At 41.8% G+C, this 18806-nt stretch overlaps 1 protein-coding gene across 1 annotated transcript in view; it reads left to right on the forward strand.

The window, feature by feature from the left end:
* The window catches only part of LOC126160953 (uncharacterized), a 229435-nt gene that overhangs the window by 45675 nt on the left and 164954 nt on the right, over positions 1-18806 (forward strand). The gene's annotated exons all lie outside the window — the stretch shown is intronic.

The raw sequence follows: 18806 nt of genomic DNA on the forward strand, positions 1-18806 counted from the left end.
CATAAGCGAGTGACTGCGTGTGAGATCGCTCTCTAAGTTTTTCATATATTTTTAGGTTTCAGATACATATTTTAACGGTTTTTGTGATAATATTTACTATATAAGTGACTTATTAGTGGTTTCTTCATTCACCTCTGCCTTTCTTGTGTTGTGACTCGATATTTGTGTTTCGTATCGAGCAACGTAACCTCTTACCTGTGTTTACATTCCGCGCTGACCAGTTGCAGCTGTAGCGGCGCTTCGAAAGCTAAGTACTAATTAATTGTTTGTGTATAGTGGTTTATTTAGGAACTTCAGTAGTCTTCAACCGGAGTTTTTTGTGTTCTCTGATGAAATAATTTCAGAAGAACCTTTTGGGAATTGTTTTCAGATTCGTTACTGTGTCATTAGACGTTTGATTCTCTCTCTGTATTAGTCTTTTGTTTTATTCACATTTGTTGTTTATTAATACTGTTAATAATAGTAGTTACTTCCCTTGTAGAGTAAGTTTGTGTTTATTGTAGTCAGGTTTTTAACATCTTCTTATTGTAGTAGCGGAACTTAGAAAAAGTAAAATTTTACCATGAGTAGAAGTGTGGGATTTGCCGTAGGTTCGTGAGTAGTGGATTGCGGTGTGAGACTTGTCCGAAGTATTTTCACTGGGGGGAATGCAGTGGGGAAGCCAGTGGGCATTCTGGTGAGATCCTCTCCTGGAACTGCAAGTTATGTAGCAAGAGTAAGTTGATAGAAGAGCAGGAGCGTAAGATCTGTGCCCTTCAGGTGCAGTTGAAAAACGCACAGGAGGAGCTAGATAGGATGAGGAGGGAGAAGGGGGTTGGGGAATGGGAGCTGGCTGTTGGCAAGAGATCTGCTAGGAGAAGAAGATTTTCAGATAGTTTTACTATTGGTGTTTACAATAGATATGACCAACTGGAATCTCTAGTAGCTGTAGATGTAGGAAGTACGCAGCAGACCTCAGTAGTTACGGTGGCTAGAACAGTTGCAAAGTCGAAGAGGAAGAAGAAGGTTCTGCTGTTAGGTAGTTCCCATGGCAGAGGTGTAGGCCAGCAGTTGCAGTAAGTGCTGAGGAGTGAGTACCAGGTCACCAGCATTGTGAAGCCTAATGCAGGATTGGCTCAGGTGACTGTTAACATAGGGGGGTTATGTAGGGATTTTACTAAAGAGGATCAGGTAGTGATTGTGGGTGGGGCTGGTAATAGTATTGATAGGGATGGGGAGTATGACATAGATGGTGACCTGGAAAAGATAGACACTCAGACTGGCAACATGAATGTGCATTTCGTGGAACTGTTTCAGCGTCAAGACCGGCCTCATCTTGATACAGCCGTCAGGCGTAATAACATGAGACTTGGGGGTGCGCTGATGACAGAAAGCATGGGTCACATTTCAGTGGTGTCGGTGGAGTCTATCAGCAGGACGGGTTTCACTAGACATGGCCTGCATCTCAACAGGTATGGGAAGGGGAGGTTGGCAAAGCTTGTAGGTGATAGCATAGGTGGGGTTGGTGGGATCACTCATGGGAAAATTCCTGCAGTAGTGGGTGTTAGAGCTGCACCTTTTTTAGATTGAAGTCAGCTGATAGGTATTCCTGCTTAAGGGAAGTCTCTCTAACAAAGGAACCACTTTTGACAAAGCTTAGGTATCCGAGTAATGAGGGAATTAGTATATTTCATCAAAATATACAAAGTATTAGAGATAAAGTTAGTGAACTGCTTATAGATGTTGACTCTGAAATTATTGGTATATCTGAACGTTTCTTAAATAAGGAGATAATTCAGAGGCTTCCTTTACCAGGATACAGGTTGGCTGGCAGCTTTTCGAGGAGCTCTTTGCGGTGTGGGGGAGTAGCCATGTATGTGAAAAACGGCATCCCATTTGAGTCAATTGATGTTTCAAAGTACTGCACTGAAAAGGAGTTTGAATGTTGTGCAGGTGTGGTTAAATTTAACGGAGCTAAACTTCTAACTGTTGTTGTTTATAGATCCCCAGACTCCAATTTCACAACATTTTTGCTAAAGCTAGAGGACGTTCTTGGTTCACTTTATAGGAAATACAAAAAGTTAATTATTTGTGGTGACTTCAATATTAATTGTATAAGTGTTTGTGCAAGGAAGAGGATGCTGGTAGACCTCCTTAATTCATATAATATTATGCAAACCGTATTCTTTCCAACGAGAGTGCAAGGGAACAGTAGAACAACCATAGACAACATTTTTGTTCATTCCTCATTACTAGAAGGGCATTCTGTTAGCAAAAAGGTGAATGGCCTTTCAGATCATGATGCACAAATTTTAACTCTAAAAGATTTTTGTGCTGCAACACGTTTTAAATATAGTCATCAGCTGTTTAGTAAAGCTGATCCAGTTGCTGTAGAGACCTTTGTAAACCTTATCAAGGAACAAGAGTGACAAAATGTTTATAGTGCTGATACAGTAGACGATAAATATAATGCTTTTTTCAATACTTTTCTCGTGTTCTTTGAAAGTTGCTTTCCGTTAGAACGTTCAAAACAGGGTACTAGCACAAGCAGGCAGCCTGGGTGGCTGACTAGAGGGATAAAAATATCTTATAGAACAAAGTGGCAATTATATCAAAACGTTAGAAACAGTCAAAATCTAAATGCAGCAGCCCATTACAAACAGTATTGTAAGGTGCTTAAAAATGTTATTAGGAAGGCAAAAAGTATGTGGTATGCAGATAGAATAGCTAAGTCTCAGGATAAAATTGAAACCATATGGTCAGTCGTAAAGGAAGTGGCTGGTCTGCAGAGACAGGTCGAGGATATAGAATCAGTGCATAGTGGGAATGTCCGTGTTACTGATAAGTAGCATATATGTACAGTATTTAATAATCACTTTCTGAATATAGCAGGTGAACTAAATAGAAACCTAGTCCCAACAGGGAATCATATAGCGCTCTTAGAAAAAAGTGTTCCGAGACTGTCACCTGAAATGCTCCTCCATGATACTGACAAGAGGGAGATTGAGTTAATAATTAAATCACTAAAGACCAAGAACTCTCATGGATATGACGGGGTATCTAGCAGAATACTGAAGTATTGTTCTATGTATGTTAGCCCAGTACTTAGCCATATCTGTAACTTTTCCTTTAGGAGTGGGCGGTTTCCTGACCGATTAAAGTACTCGGTAATGAAGCCACTTTATAAAAAGAGAGACAGGGATAATGTTGTCAATTACAGACCTATTTCTATGCCATCAGTGTTTGCTAAAGTTATCGAGAAGGTTGTATACACAAGCATTTAAATTCACATAATTTGCTGTCAAATGTTCAGTTTGGTTTTAGAAATGGTTTAACAACTGAAAATGCTATACTCTCTTTTCTCTGTGAGGTTTTGGACGGATTAAATAAAAGGTTGCGAACGCAAGGTGTTTTCTTTGATTTAACGAAGGCTTTTGACTGTATTGACCACAAAATATTACTGCAGAAGTTGGACCATTATGGAGTAAGGGTAGTAGCTCACAATTGGTTCGCCTCTAACTTTAAGAACAGAAAGCAGAAGGTAATTCTCCGCAATATTGAGAGTGGTAGTGATGTTCAGTCCCAATGGGGCACTGTTAAGTGGGGCGTTCCCCAAGGGTCGGTGCTGGGGCCACTGCTGTTTCTTATTTATATAAATGATATGCCTTCTAGTATTACAGGTGATTCAAAAATATTTCTGTTTGCTGATGACACCATTTTTATAGTGAAGGATCTTGTGTGTAATATTGAACAGTATCAAATAATGCAATTCATGAAATAAGTTTGTGGCTTGTGGAAAATAATTTGATGCTAAATCACAGTAAGACTCAGTTTTTGAAGTTTCTAACTCACAATTCAACAAGAACCGATATTTTGATCAGACAGAATGGGCATATTATAAGCGAGAAGGAACAGTTCAAGTTCCTAGGCGTTCGGATAGATAGTAAGCTGTTGTGGAAAGCCCATGTTCGGGATCTTGTTCGGAAACTAAATGCTGCTTTATTTACCATTAGACCATTAGAACAGTATCTGAAATAAGTGACATTTCAACACGAAAAGTAGTCTACTTCGCATATTTTCATACGCTTATGTCGTATGGTATTATTTTTTGGGGTAATTCTTCTGATTCAAAAAGGGTATTTTTGGCTCAAAAACGGGCTGTTCGAGCTATATGTGGTGTAAGTTCGAGAACCTCTTGTCGACCCCTATTCAATAGTCTGGGAATTCTGACATTGCCCTCACAGTATATATTTTCTTTAATGTCGTTTGTTGTTAGCAATATTAGCCTATTCCCAAGAGTTGGCAGCTTTCACTCGGTTAATACTAGGCAAAAATCCAATCTGCATGTGGCATGCACTTGCTTGACTCTTGTGCAGAAAGGAATGCAGTATTCTGCTGCATCCATTTTCAATAAGCTACCACAAGAACTCAAAAATCTTAGCAGAAGCCCAAACTCTTTTAAGTCTAAACTGAAGAGTTTCCTCATGGCTCACTCCTTCTATTCTGTCGAGGAGCTCCTGGAAGAGCTAAAAAATTAAGCAAATTCCAGTGTTACAGTGTTGATTTTCTTTGTTTAAATTTACGATTTGGCACCTGAATATTTCATTTTATGTGTTTCTAATATCGTGTTATAATTTCATGTATTGACTCGTTCCATTACCATGGAGACTTCTCCTTAATTTGGTCCCACGGAACAATAAATAAAATAAATAAATAACAAGAGCAGCTTGCAGCAACACTCCTGAAAACAAGATCTATTCTAAAGAATTTGTTGTAAGTAAAAAGGGAACACTAATTATTGGACCTGTGCGCATGGAAAACGTATGGATGGGCTAACAAGGAAGCTACAAGGTCAATGGCGTAGGTAAAGGAGACGTAACATCGGTACAGTGGATAAGACTTGAAACAAAATTATTTATTTCTTAAGACATTGATATAAGACATCTATATAACTGCTGTTGCCTGGTGACTACGAACAACTGCTTGTGAAACGCTACACAATTCACAACAGAATCTCTTAATGTAGAATCGCAGTCGTTATTAGAGGGAGTCGGGAAAGGCTTAATACTCGCATTGAGACCCACATTCACTCAGAAAACATCAAGGACGGCACCAACACCAACATGCAACGAAGCTAGCAGGTTTCTTCCGCCGTGTTGAGAAATGATTAGATAAAAGAGTAAATCTGAATATCACGGTTACATTCAAAACTGAACCTCGGTTTGGAGAAACGGCCTCAACGAGTACCACACATACACGCTTATACGCTTAACATGAAATCACAAACTAAAAATACAATTGAATAATCCGCACAGGATATGTTCAATATTCCAAAATCAGAGCAATAAGTAAACTCTAGGGCAGAGGCAGGGGGCCACAGGAAAGTAAGCTTCACAGTTAACTCGTGTGCCCATGTCGTTGGCGGAGACACAGTTTCAACGTACCGTGGTCAAATTTTAGCAACATTAAACCACGCAGCCGCGAACAATTAACATTTTACACGGGACACATTTGAATAGACAAAGGGTAATGGCGGAGGGCTAACAAACTCTAATATTAACCCATGTGAATGCTTTCCAACGGACATATAGTAATGAAACAAAGAAAATTCACAAAGAGGCAAAAATTGTCAAGATTCGGAAAAGATTAGAATGTATACATACACAGTCGCAGGCACACAAACATTAACACTAAACAGAGGGCGCACTTCCTACGTGAGATCGCTTCAACATATGCAACACCTTTCTGCTACGTTCTCCTTACAGACCACATTCTGCATTAGGTATGAAACTGAAAGTCTGCAAAAACCATGCATTCCTTGCTGCGACCCAACGTAACAATCTTTATAAGAGAAAACGAATAAAGTGTCTTTTTGCTGGGTACCATGGGACCATGGAAACAGTATCTGCCGTAAAATGCCTAGGAGTAACTATCCAGGACGACCTTAGATGGAATGACCACATAAAATAAATCGTGGGAAATGCAGCTGCCATATTCAGTTTCATAGAAAGAATCTTAAAGAAATGTAACTCATCCACGAAGGAAGTGGCTTATAAGGCACATGTTCGACCGTTTCTTGATGATTGTTCATCTATAAGAGATCGCTACAGGATAGGACTGGTAGAAGGGAAGGTAAGATCCAACTAAAAGTGACATGTTACTTCACGGTATCTTTTAATTCGCACAGGGGCGTTACGGAGATGCTCAACAAACTCCACTGGCAGACGTTACAAGAGAGGTATTGTACATCTCGGAGAGATTTACTATTGACATTTCCATAGAGCACTTCCTGGGAAGAGTCGGACAACATATTACCTCCTCCCACATACGTCTCGCGTAATGACCTCGAAGAGAAAATTCGAGAAATTAGAGTCAATGCAGAGGTCTACCGACAATCATTCTTCCCACGCGCTCTTCGCGAGTGGAAGGGTTGGAGGGCTCAGCTAGTGGTACAAAAAGTACTCTCCGCCACACACCACTCCGCTTGCGGAGTATGATGTAGATGTAGATGTAGCAGCCAAGGGATTGTGTAGTGATTCTCACTTACTTTAGTGTACTATACCCCTGCATGCTGTCACCTCGTTATCGTGGTACAGTGTCATGTGTGAATGGGAGTAAGAGTGGCTGGAAGTGATCGATAATAAACTGCGTCTAGCGCAGTCCACAACGCGGCCACGGTGTTATCCTTGTCGCCCACGAAGATGGGATGACGTTCTCCTGACTGGTCTCCAGGTACGCCACAGGCCTCCGACTCGGACGAAAGGATTCATTCTCTGGCGAGAGGCCCCCCCCTCCCCCTTCAGCACAACGTGTGGTGCTTGTGCTGTTCTCATCTCTGTGCGCCACATTTTACTAGACTGTGTTGTATTTTCGGACAAGAGGGCAACGGCAGATTTGCCGGCAGATACGCCCTTTATATTAAGTGACGTTCAACCAAATTTGATGTGGCCTTTAAGGTTTTGTAGTGTGTCCTACTCGATTCCGAAAAGTTTAGGGAGACGTTTTTAATGTGTTAACAGGGTGACTGTCTCAGCTATGTGTTTTTGTAAGTAATCAGTCAGTTACATTTCACTTTTTCTATAGGCTCTTATATGGTTTTACATCTGTTTCATTACCAGGTGTAGCACCCTCCACCTTTTCTCAGTTGTCTTCAACCATGTGAGATAGGGTGATTATGTGGCTCAGTGCGAGTGAGGTGGAAGTGAGCGCACGAGCGTCCTTTTGTAGACTTCCTCCTCACTGTGTGCAACAGGTTTAGAGATGTTATCCACATTCGCTTGTTTTAATGAGTCTAAGGACGCTGATAAAGGCGTCCACAAGATACACTCACACACACACACACACACACACACACACACACACACACACATACACACACAGGCAAATTAGAACATGCAAATGTTAAACCTCTTCATAAGAAAGGTGATAAGACAGACTTAAAGAATTATCATCAAATTTCGTTACTGACATCGTTTTTGCAAAATTTTCGAAAAACTAGTGTACTCAAGAGTACTCGCTTACTAAACTGGAAACAATTTACTTAGCATGTTACACTTTCGAATCCAGGAGGGTTGCCTATTTATACATTCCCTCATCATACATTACAAACCTTAAATAATAATATATCGCCAGGTGGTATTTCTTTCCAAGGCATTTGATTGTATAGATCATGTTACTCCCTTAGAAAAACTCGTTTTCTGGAATTACTGGCTTTATGCACAGCTGATCTGAATTATATTTAAGAAACAGAATGCAAAAGTTGTGCTGAATAGTTCAGACGATGTCGGAAAGCTAGAAAATTTTAGTGAGTAGAGGGAAAAAAAATCATAGATGGAGTCACACAGTTTTCAATTTCGTGTCCACCCTTATTTCTTGTACATGTGAATGACCTTCCAGTTAACAACCAATAAGCAAATCTGGTACGTCTGTACACGATACTAGTGTCATAATAAATCCCATTAGAAAGAAAGCAACGCAAGAGTTGGTAAATTGTATTTTTCAGAGGATTTTAAGGTGGTTCTCTGAAAATGGACTTTCCCTGAATTTTGGAAAAACACACGACATTCAGTCCCGTACAGCGATTAGAATCATACCAACTGATGTAGCGTATGAACATGAGTGAGAAAATAGAGCGAAATATTCTGTATTTTTCGGTGTACATGTTGAGGAGAACTTGATTTCAGCTACTTTCACTCTTCATATAATTGCTAATTTTGGACACCAACATATCAACCTCCTGACATATTTTGCATATTTTCACTCAATAATGTCTTACACTACAATGTTCTGTGGAAATTCATCACTTAAAAAGAAAGTGCTGACTGCAAAAAAGCGATGTGTTTACCCATGAATGTCGTTTGGATACCTCTTTAAGCAGATAGGCATTTTAACTGCGCTGTCACAATACATATATTCGCGAATGAAATTTTATTTTTACTTATTTATTCATTTTTTATTTACACGTCAAGTTCCGAAGGACCAAATTGAGGAGCAAATCTCCAAGGTCATGGAATGTGTCAGTACATGAAATTACTACATAATCAACAATACAAAAAGAATAACCTTAATTTTTCGAGGAACTCTTCGATAGAATAGAAGGAATAAGTCATGAGGAAACTTTAGTTTCGTTTTGAAAGCGCGTGGATTACTGCTAAGATTTTCGAATTCGAGTGGTAGCTTACTGGAAATGGATGCGGCAGTATAGTGCACACTTTTCTGCAGAAGAGCTAAGGAAGTCCGATCAAAATGCTGGTTTGATTTCTACAGAGTATTAATTGAGTGAAAGCTGCTTTTTCTTGGGAATGAGATTATATTGATAATCAATGTCAGAATACCCAGACTCATGAACAGGGGTCGACAAGAGGTTCGTGAACTTACACCACCTATTGCGTGATGCGCCCGTTTCTGAGCCCAAAATATCCATTGAGGATGGAAAGAAAAACCCCAAAATACAATACCATGCGCAATAAGCAAAGTAGACTAATTTTCTTCTCGAACGAACACTCACTTCATATACCATTCGAATAGTAAAAATTGCAGCATCAAGTCTTTGAACAAGTTCCTGAACATGGGCTTTCCATGACAATGTCAACAGTTCAGTTTTACTAATCGTATGCTCATTCTGTGAAATGAAAACGTCATGTTTTGTTGAATTGTGTGTTAGAAACTGTAAAATCTGAGTTACTGTGATTTAGCGTTAGTTTATTTTCTACAAGCCATGAACTTATGTCATGAACTGCACTATTTGAAACCGAGCCAATGTTGGACACAACATCCTTTACTATCAAGCTAGTGTCATCAGCAAATAGAAATATTTTAGAGTTACCTATAATACTAGGAGGCATATCATTTATATAAATAAGGAACAGGAGTGGCCCCAACACTTGTAACCTCCCCCTCACTTACCGACCTTAATGACAGTGAAAGATGAAACCGCGTGTACCTAATGGGAGTTTTGGAAAAGCAATCGTCACCGAAGTTAAGCTGTCGGTAAAGAGGGAGGAAAGGGTTACATCTAAATGAAAGGAAATGTGCTAATGAAACTGGTGGAAATTAATTTTGAAAAGGGGTAAAGTTAATGAAGAAAGTAAATGTGCAGCCGTTACGTTAACAATTAACTAGCGGTATTTAGGTATTTGAGATTTGGGGGAAATCACGGTCGCCAGTCCTAAGGACAATTACTATAGTTACTGAAAAAGAAAGGTTATTACACATATAATTAGCACTAGAAGCGTGGCAACTGAAGGTTGACACGTGTAGTGTGAAAACTGAAAGTTTGTCAGAAGTAATAAATTTCGCTACACCCTGACTTAATTTAGCAAAGAATTAATAAAACCGGAAAATCGAAAGTTAATTTAGTGACTGAAGTTAATAGTGAGCTTTCTTTCTGAAGCACATCGAAATTCAGTAAAATACGGTTAGTCTTGGACTACCTCAACAATCATTTCAAAAAAACTACTTGAATCTACGCAATTTGGAAATAAGAGATTTAACTTTGAACTTGAATTAAATGATTCTGAACAATTAACAATAGTAAAATTTAGTACGTACCAAGCTGAGCTGCAGTCACAGGTAAGCTAAAATACGATAACAAAACTCGCACTCTTAATTTGTGCTTGTGTAATCTGAATATTGTAGCCAGCTAACTGAACTTTGAAATTAAAGCAGTGAAATAGAATTAGCTATATTACTTTAGTGCTGGCGTTTAAATTTCAACGACACTCGGGTTCATTTCGGGAAAGGAAGGGACCCTGCTTGGTAATGCAATTGGGACAATGAGCAACAAAGGTTCATGCTAAGTTGCTGTTGTTATAGTTACGAAAATGGTACAGTTTGGAAAGCTGAGGTCTGCCATACAGTTCTAAAACTTTACTTGCTTCCAGTCTTCCTTGATGGTTGATTGAAGGTTTGAAGCCGTCGATCGAGGAGGTGGCGACAGTCACTCATTGTCGGCCGTCGCTGTTGCAGAAGCTGGATGTTGGCGCGCCTTCTTCTCGACACGGTCACCAGACGAAACGGGCTCTTGATGTGCGCTAGTTAATGTTTCCCGTCCGCGACACCATATCAGAAACTATCATCGCAAGTCGAGCGCAATTACATGCTGCCAAACCCCGAAAGCGCGGCAACTCGCGGGAGCGTCACACAACACACCTGCTCCACTCGCTACCCCCGCCGGACTCCTTCCCTCTCAGCCCGCGCTCCACGCGGCAGAGTTCACACTACCAAAGATCCTACACACTTTGATTCTTCACACGACCTATCGATGTAATCGTTCGATAGCAGTTTTCCCTAGGTAAGACCCAGCGTAAAATACAAATAATATTTACAAAACAACCAACTATACATCGACATAAATGTATAAATATATATATACAAACAGTAAAACAATTACAATATACAAAGAGACAGAAATGTCATATCTTGAGGTAACAAAGCAAGGAAAAAAAATAATAGTACAATAGATGGAAATAGGAGGATATGCATTTCTGGCGTTACACACTGATCCCTGGGGCACCACCCATTTGAATGTACCCCACTCAGACACCACATCGCAGCCATTCTCAACATTGTGAATAATGATCTTTTGCTGTCTGTTGCTAAAGTAAGAGGTGAACCAATTGTTGGCTACTCCCTGTATTCCGTAATTGTCCAACTTCTGGAGCAATATTTTGTGATCAACACAATCAAATGCATTACTTAAATCAAAAAATATGCCTAACGTCCGAAACCTTTTGTGTAACCCATCCAGTACCTTACAGAAAAAAGAGAATATAGAATTTTCAGTTGTTAAACGACTTCTAAAGCCGAACTGCAGATTTGATAGAAAATCGTGTGATACAAGATGATCAATTATCCTTACATACACAGCCTTTTCACTAATTTTAGCAAACACTGATGGCACAGAAATAGCTCTAAAATAGTCTACACCATGCCTTTCTTCCTTTTTATAAAGCAGCTTTACTACTGAGTACTTTAACCGTTCAGGAAACTGACCATTCCTAAAGGAAAAATTACAAATATGGCTAAATAAAGGGCTAACATGTGCAGCACAGTACTTTCATATTCTGATAGGCACTCCGTCATATCCATGAGAGTCCTTAGCCTTCAGTGATTTAATCATTGACTCAATCTCACCCTTGTCAATATCACAAACGAGTATTTCAGACATCAATCTCGGAAAGGCATTTGCCAAGAGAGCTATATGACTCCCTGTAGAAACTAAATTTTTATGTAATTCACCAGCAATGCTCAGGAAGTAATTGTTAAATACTGTGCATGTATCTAATTTAACAGTAACAGGATTATTTGACTACGAACTGACTTTATATCGTTGACTTCGAGCTGCTGACCAGACACTTCCTTCACAACTAGCCATATGGTTTTAAATTTATCCTATGAATTAGCAATTCTATTTGCATACCACATACTCTTTGTCTTCTAATAACATTTTTAAGCATCTTACAATATTGTTTTTAATGGGCTACAGTACCTTGATCATGACTACTTCCACCATTCTGATATAATTCCCATTTTGTTCTACATGATATCCTTATCGCACTAGTCAGGTACCCAGGCTGCCTATTACTGCTAGTGCCCCATTTAGAATGTTCTAATGGAAAGCAACTCTCAGAGAGCATGAGAAATGTGTGAAGGAAAAAATTACATTTATCATCTATGTTATAGGCACTATAATCAATCTGTCACCCTTGTTCCTTGACAAGGTTGAAAAACTCTCTATTGCTGTTGGATTAACTTTCCTACACGTGACATTTATTTGAGTATAAAAGCCTTTAGTGTTAAAATTTGTGCATCATTGTCTGAAAGGCCATTCACCCTTTTGCTAACAGAATGCCCATCTAGGAATGAAGAATGAATTAAAATGCTGTCTATGGCTGTGCTACTGTTCCACTGTACCCTAGTTGAAAAAAAAACACAGTCTAAAACAGATCATATGAATTTAGGAGATCTACCAACATTCTTTTTCTTACACCATTATATACAAAATTTGTACTGAAGTCACCACATGTAACTAATTTCTGGTACTTCCTACAAAGTGTATCAAGAACCCTCTCTCCCTTGAGCAGAAATGCTCTGAAGTCAGAGTTAGGGGACCTATAAACAACAACAATTAGGAGTTTAGTTTCACTAAATTCAACGGCCCCTGCACAACATTCAAATATCTGTTCGGTGCAGTGCCGTGATACGTCTGTGGACTCAAATGGAATACTGTTTTTGCGTACATAGCCACTCCTCCACCCCACAAGGAACTCCTTGAAAAACAGCGAGCTAATCTGTGTCCTGGTAAAGGAAGCCTCTGAATTGTCAAATTATTTAAGTGGTGTTCCGATATACCAATAACTTCAGAGTCAGCATCTATAAGCAGTTCACTACCTTTATCTCTAATACCTCTTATATTTTGATGAGGTATGCTAATTCCTTCTCTACTGGGATACATGATGTCATCTGAGGGTGAGCCCTTAGAGGTTCTTCCTTTAAGCATGTATACCTATCAGCTGACTTCAATCTAAAAAGGATGCAGCACTAACACCAACTACTACAGTAATTTTTTCATGAGTGATCCCAGCACCGCCCACTACACTGTCACATGATTTCATGATCATTCCAGTCATTCCAGTTCCTCTACCTTAGGAGCACATCTAAAATCCTGTGGACACACTATAGGTAATAAGGAAAATAGCTTGAAATTAATACACAAAATTGGTAAATGTGTAGGTATGAACTTACTACAAGAGACTGAGATTTTGTGTATTATTAAACTACACACTAACAGTATTTTAGGAGCCAAAGAATAAATTTTAGAGAATTTCTCTGAGTTCTAAAACACTGACTGGCTTTTTGATCAAGGAGGTTCTTATATTGTACATCTTCTTTTATTTTCATAGTACAAGTGTAATAATAAGGTTTTTAGGTCATTATGATCTTCAATGGTTTTGCAATCAGTAAAATGAGATATTTAGATAAATTAGGAAGGACTATATGTCGATTAATGGATACTTAAATTTGTTTCAACTTCTACACTGAACTTAAATTCATTGTATGCATCATTCTGTGTAATGTAGTTTGCTTACACCTCGATATTCCACAGATTGGATAGGGGAGTATTAATTGGATAAGGAAGCATGAGGAAGGTGAGGGTCGCGCAAGTAGCCTCATGCTGAGCAGTGTTAAAAGCAAGATTGAACCTTGGCAATGACGAATGCCACTTGTTCTGCACGTTAGCATGATAAATAATTAAGGATACCTTTAGGTCCCAGTTAACATGCTCAGCAAACGAAGGCTGGGGATATTAAGGTGCGGTGGTAACATGTTTGATGGCATTATTGAAGAAGAACTTGCAAAACCTTTTTGAAATAAATCCGGGTGCATTGTCGCTTTCAGGTTCTTAGGGGGACCAAAGAGGATGAAAACTATAGTAAGATGGTTAATGGTGCTACGCGTCCTAATCTCCCTGCTGGGGAGGAGCCACGTGAAGTGGCTAAAGGTATCCACGATGACCAAAATATAGCGGTTCCCATTCTTGGTCCTGGGTAAGGGTCCCACGTGATCAGTGAACACCTTATCCATAGGGGTAAACTCTTGGTCGGATTGCAATAATTCCTGACGAATGTTATCTCCCGCTTTCCCGATTTTACAGGCCTCACATTGCCTAACTAATCGACGGACATCCTTATACATCGCGGCCTAGGTGACATGCTGGCACCTTTTTGGCCACCCCTAAATGTCCTCCTAGGAGTGAAGTATGAAAATACTTAAGGTGGGCTGAACAAAGATCTGGGGCAAGCAAATCCTATCCTGATTGGACCTGCTGAACCGCTAACATAGGACTCCTCTCTGTAAGGTATGACTGTGGACCTCCTCCCAGTTCAACACGGCCTGCCTAATGGGCCCCAATATGTGATCCTGCGACTGTTGCTCTTTGAGGTTAACAAATAGTTCAGCGATCTCGGACAGGACAGTTCCAACGAGGATAGCGTTCTGGCAGGTTTCCTTTTTAAGATGTTCCCCTTTCTCCTGAAACATGCGGGTCAGCACATCCGCGATCTGGTTCTCGGCCCATTTAATATGGTGAACCTTAAAAGGAAAGGCTGATATGCATAACACCCACCTAGGAATACACCCGGTTTCTCTGGGCCTGACTAATACCCGGCTTAATTCCTGGTTATCTGTCTCGAAGTCGAACTCCCTATGCTCGAGGAGGAGGAGGAGGAGGAGGAGAGTAGTGTTTAACGTCCCGTCGACAACGAGGTCATTAGAGACGGAGCGCAAGCTCGGGTGAGGGAAGGATGGGGAAGGAAATCGGCCGTGCCCTGTGAAAGGAACCATCCCGGCATTTGCCTGAAGCGATTTAGGGAAATCACGGAAAACCTAAATCAGGATGGCCGGAGACGAGATTGAACCGTCGTCCTCCCGAATGCGAGTCCAGTGTGCTAACCACTGCGCCACCACGCTCGGTCCTATGCTCGAGATAGAACTTAAACTTCTCCAGGGCGAACAAAACAGCAAGAGCTTTATATTCGTACACGGAGTACTTCAGTTCGACCTCGGACAGACACCTAGAGGTGAAGGCAACAGGACGTCTATCCCCTTCAATTTTCTGCAGGAGGGCGGCAGCAATGCCAGTGCTTGACTGGACAATGAAACGGTGATTGAAGTCAGGGATGGCCAAGACTGGGGGGGGGGGGGGGGTTGGTGAGGGCAATTTTCAGGGCGTCAAAGGCGGCTTGTTGCCTCTCTCCCCAAATGAAGCTCACCACTTTCTTGCGTAAGTTGTTAAGTGGGGCAACGAGCTGTGCGAAATTCGGAACAAACTTCCTGAAATAATTGGCCATCCCAATGAAACTTGCGACGCCCTTCTTACTGGTGGGCAGGGGAAAATTTGTAAGACTGATGGTCCGCTCCTGGTCGATACGGATCCCGTCATGAGAAATCAAATGCCAAAGGAAGGAAATTTGCCCGCATCTCGTGGTCGTGCGGTAGCGTTCTCGCTTCCCACGCCCGGGTTCCCGGGTTCGATTCACGGCGGGGTCAGGGATTTTCTCTGCCTCGTGATGGCTGGGTGTTGTGTGCTGTCCTTAGGTTAGTTAGGTTTAAGTAGTTCTAAGTTCTAGGGGACTTATGACCACGGCAGTTGAGTCCCATAGTGCTCAGAGCCATTTGAACCATTTGAAGGAAATTTGTTCTCTGGTCAAGGCGATCTTGGACGGTTTAACCGTCAGACCAGCACCCTGCAGTCTCTCCAGATCGGATTCCAAATGATTTAAATGTTCGTCAAAGGTCTTACTGAAGACGACTACATCATCCAAATAATTATAAAGGAATTCAAACTTGATGTCACCAAAAACACTGTCCAACAGGCGAGATATAACAGCGGTTCCAGTCGACAATCCAAACGGGACTCACTTAAAATCAAAAAGATTCCAGTCGGTACAAAGCACAGTAGCCCTTTTGGACTCTTCCGCCAACGGAATCTGATGGTAAGCCTGATTGAAGTCGAGGACGGCAAAATACCTAGCGCCGGCAAACCAGGTGAAGCAGTTACGAAGGTCAGGAAAGAGAACGGAATCCAGAACCTCATCCTGGTTGAGTTGCCGGTAGTCGACAACAGGCTGGTATTCTCGTCCCTGAGCCTGCGGGACTAAGAACATTGGGGAAGCGTAAGGGGAGGTTGATGGTCTGATAACCCCTTCACGCAACATAGCGTCGACCTTCTGGCGTAGGATCTGCATTTTAGGAGGGGATAACCGATAGGGGGTTTGGTGCACTGGGACATCATCAACCAAGCAAACTTTATACTCTATCCTATGGGTTACTCCCAATCCGTCAGGATAACGTTGCAGTACCTCGAATAGTTGTTGAGCTTGGGGCCTGTGGAGGTGGACGAGGTGAAACTCAGATATAACCTTATTGACCAGCACGAGACGCCACTGACTAATCTCACACGAACAAAACTCTATTTTCTGGTCGCGGAAAAATTTAAAGGAAAAGGTCCTCCTGTTGACATCAAGGATAATTCCGGTGTGCTGAATAAAATCGCAACCAAGCAACAGGGTAACGGGAAGTTTTCTCACCAACAGTAGCTCTACCGGCCAGGAAAAACCCGCCACAGACAACTTGACCCATACCTTTCCCTCCGGGGCACTCTGTCCACTAACTGTTCGACACCACTGAAAACCGGGAGATCGGGCTGGCAACTTAAAGATCCTACGAAATTCAAGATACCAGTCCAGATGGAGCAGGGACACAGCGCTCCCAGAGTCAAGGAAGCTGCAAACAGACTCCTGAATGAGTAGAGCACAGACAAAGGGAAGTTTCGAGGAATTAGTTGTTCTGACATGAGCGCAGCCTTTCGGTAACCTAGAACGATAGTCCCCCTGTTTCCTTTGGCGTCATAGACCTCTTTTGGCCCCATGGTGATCGGGGCAACTCCTGACGAGATGGGTGTCAGATCTGCACCTGAGCCGGCCGTTGTGGCTGAGCGGTTCTAGGCACTTCAGTCCGGAACAGCGCTGCTGCTGCAGTCGCAGGTTCGAATCCTGTCTCGGGCATGGATGTGTGTGATGTCATTAGGTTTGAGTAACTCTAAGTCTAGGGGACTGATGACCTCAGATGTTAAGTCCCATAGTGCTTAGAGCCATTTGAACCATTTTGAACCGCACCTGAAAGACCTCCAGTTAACGACCGATGGGGCAATTGTGCTAGCTCAAACGAAAATTCAGGCCTCTCTGCTCAACAGCGACCCGAAGGACCTCTATAAAGGTAGCCAACTCAGGTAACTGGGAGTAGGTAGTAGGAAGTAGGCTTCCCAGCGAACTACGCCCTTGATCGATCCTCAGGTCTCATCCCCTGCAGAATAACCTCCACACTCCGCTGTTCAGCAACCTCCATACTTAAGGCTCGTTCAGCAGTACGAACTCGGTCGATATATTGCACTAACGGCTCAGGTGGTACCTCAACGCGCCAATTCGTTGCGGGCTCTAGGTGAAAGCTTAGACGTAATCATAGTCCGTTGGAGGTAGGCGAGGGTAGGTCGTTCTTGCAGTAATTCCAATAAGATCGTAGACAGGGTCCTCACATTGAGCGGATACAACATATGCAGAATGGTAGCTTCCAGCAACCCCAACGTCTCAGCATGCAGCTGGAGACGCACGACCAACCAGAGAAAATGTTGAATTTGGTCAATACTGGCAATGGCGAGCTGTGTGACATCTCGGAGCAAATGCATGAGTGGGCTCGGCAATCTGGCAAACTGTACCGTCACCTCTCCCTCCAATATGCCAGCACCTTGCTGTTTGGGACTGCCTGGCTGGAGTGTTTGGTAATGCATAACTTCGAATTCTGCCTCTATTGCAACAGTACTGGCTTTGGCTTGTAACAGTAATTCTGCTCGCTAACTCGTCTATCTCTTCCTTGGACCGTTTATCGGTTTGCATGGAGATAAGATCACCTGCTCTGGCCTGCCAATGGCAAAATTGGGCCTAAATTCTTGCCCTTTCTTTCGGAATGACTAGAGTACTCTCCAACAAAATTCAAGTTCTGCTCGAGCTGGTCAACAGCCTGCTCACTCAAAGGTATAACTTGGTCAACCTTCCGCAGAATGTCAGGAGAAATAACAATTGGCTCGTGTAATGTAACCCACAACCTATTTACTAACTCAGGTACAGTCCCGTGGGTTGACTGTTGACGAATGGTTAGGTCATAACGCAGATGGTCAGTTTTTAAGTATGACAACTATGGACAGCTCCTGGTGGCTATGCTCGTATGAAACCCGACACACTCTGCTCGTAACCCGGAAATAACCACGCTCTGCTACTACTGATATGGTCCTACTCAAGTCTGGATTTGTCGTTAAGTATTAGTGGGAGTGGGAGGGCTAGGCTAAGTTGCGGGGGATCGAGCAATACAGCCTCCGACAGAGATAGCGAGTGGCGTGCCTCAGAATAGGCAACTCTCTCAACCCAAATGCGCGGCCAAGGTACAGGGTACAGGATCACGGCTGGGTGCAGAACATCGGAAACCAATGTCGGCCCTGCAATGATCATAAATACAGACGTTTCTTGTGTTCCCAAACCTTAAGTCGGAAGAATGGATATAAATGGATATACCGAAATTATGGTCACTACACAATCAAACCAACAACTGGGGCACAATTCTCAATAATGAGAGGTCAGTTCTCAGACCTGTTGCGAAAAATGTATGTACTTAAAACTAGAAAAATCTAATCAACCAAGCAAGAAGCCCAGAATACTACAGAAGATGACCGTAAGATACCTGGTAAATCTGCTGAGGGTAAGACTATCAAATGGCCA

The sequence above is a fragment of the Schistocerca cancellata genome, unplaced genomic scaffold, assembly GCF_023864275.1.
Source record: "Schistocerca cancellata isolate TAMUIC-IGC-003103 unplaced genomic scaffold, iqSchCanc2.1 HiC_scaffold_1169, whole genome shotgun sequence".
NCBI lineage: Eukaryota > Metazoa > Arthropoda > Insecta > Orthoptera > Acrididae > Schistocerca > Schistocerca cancellata.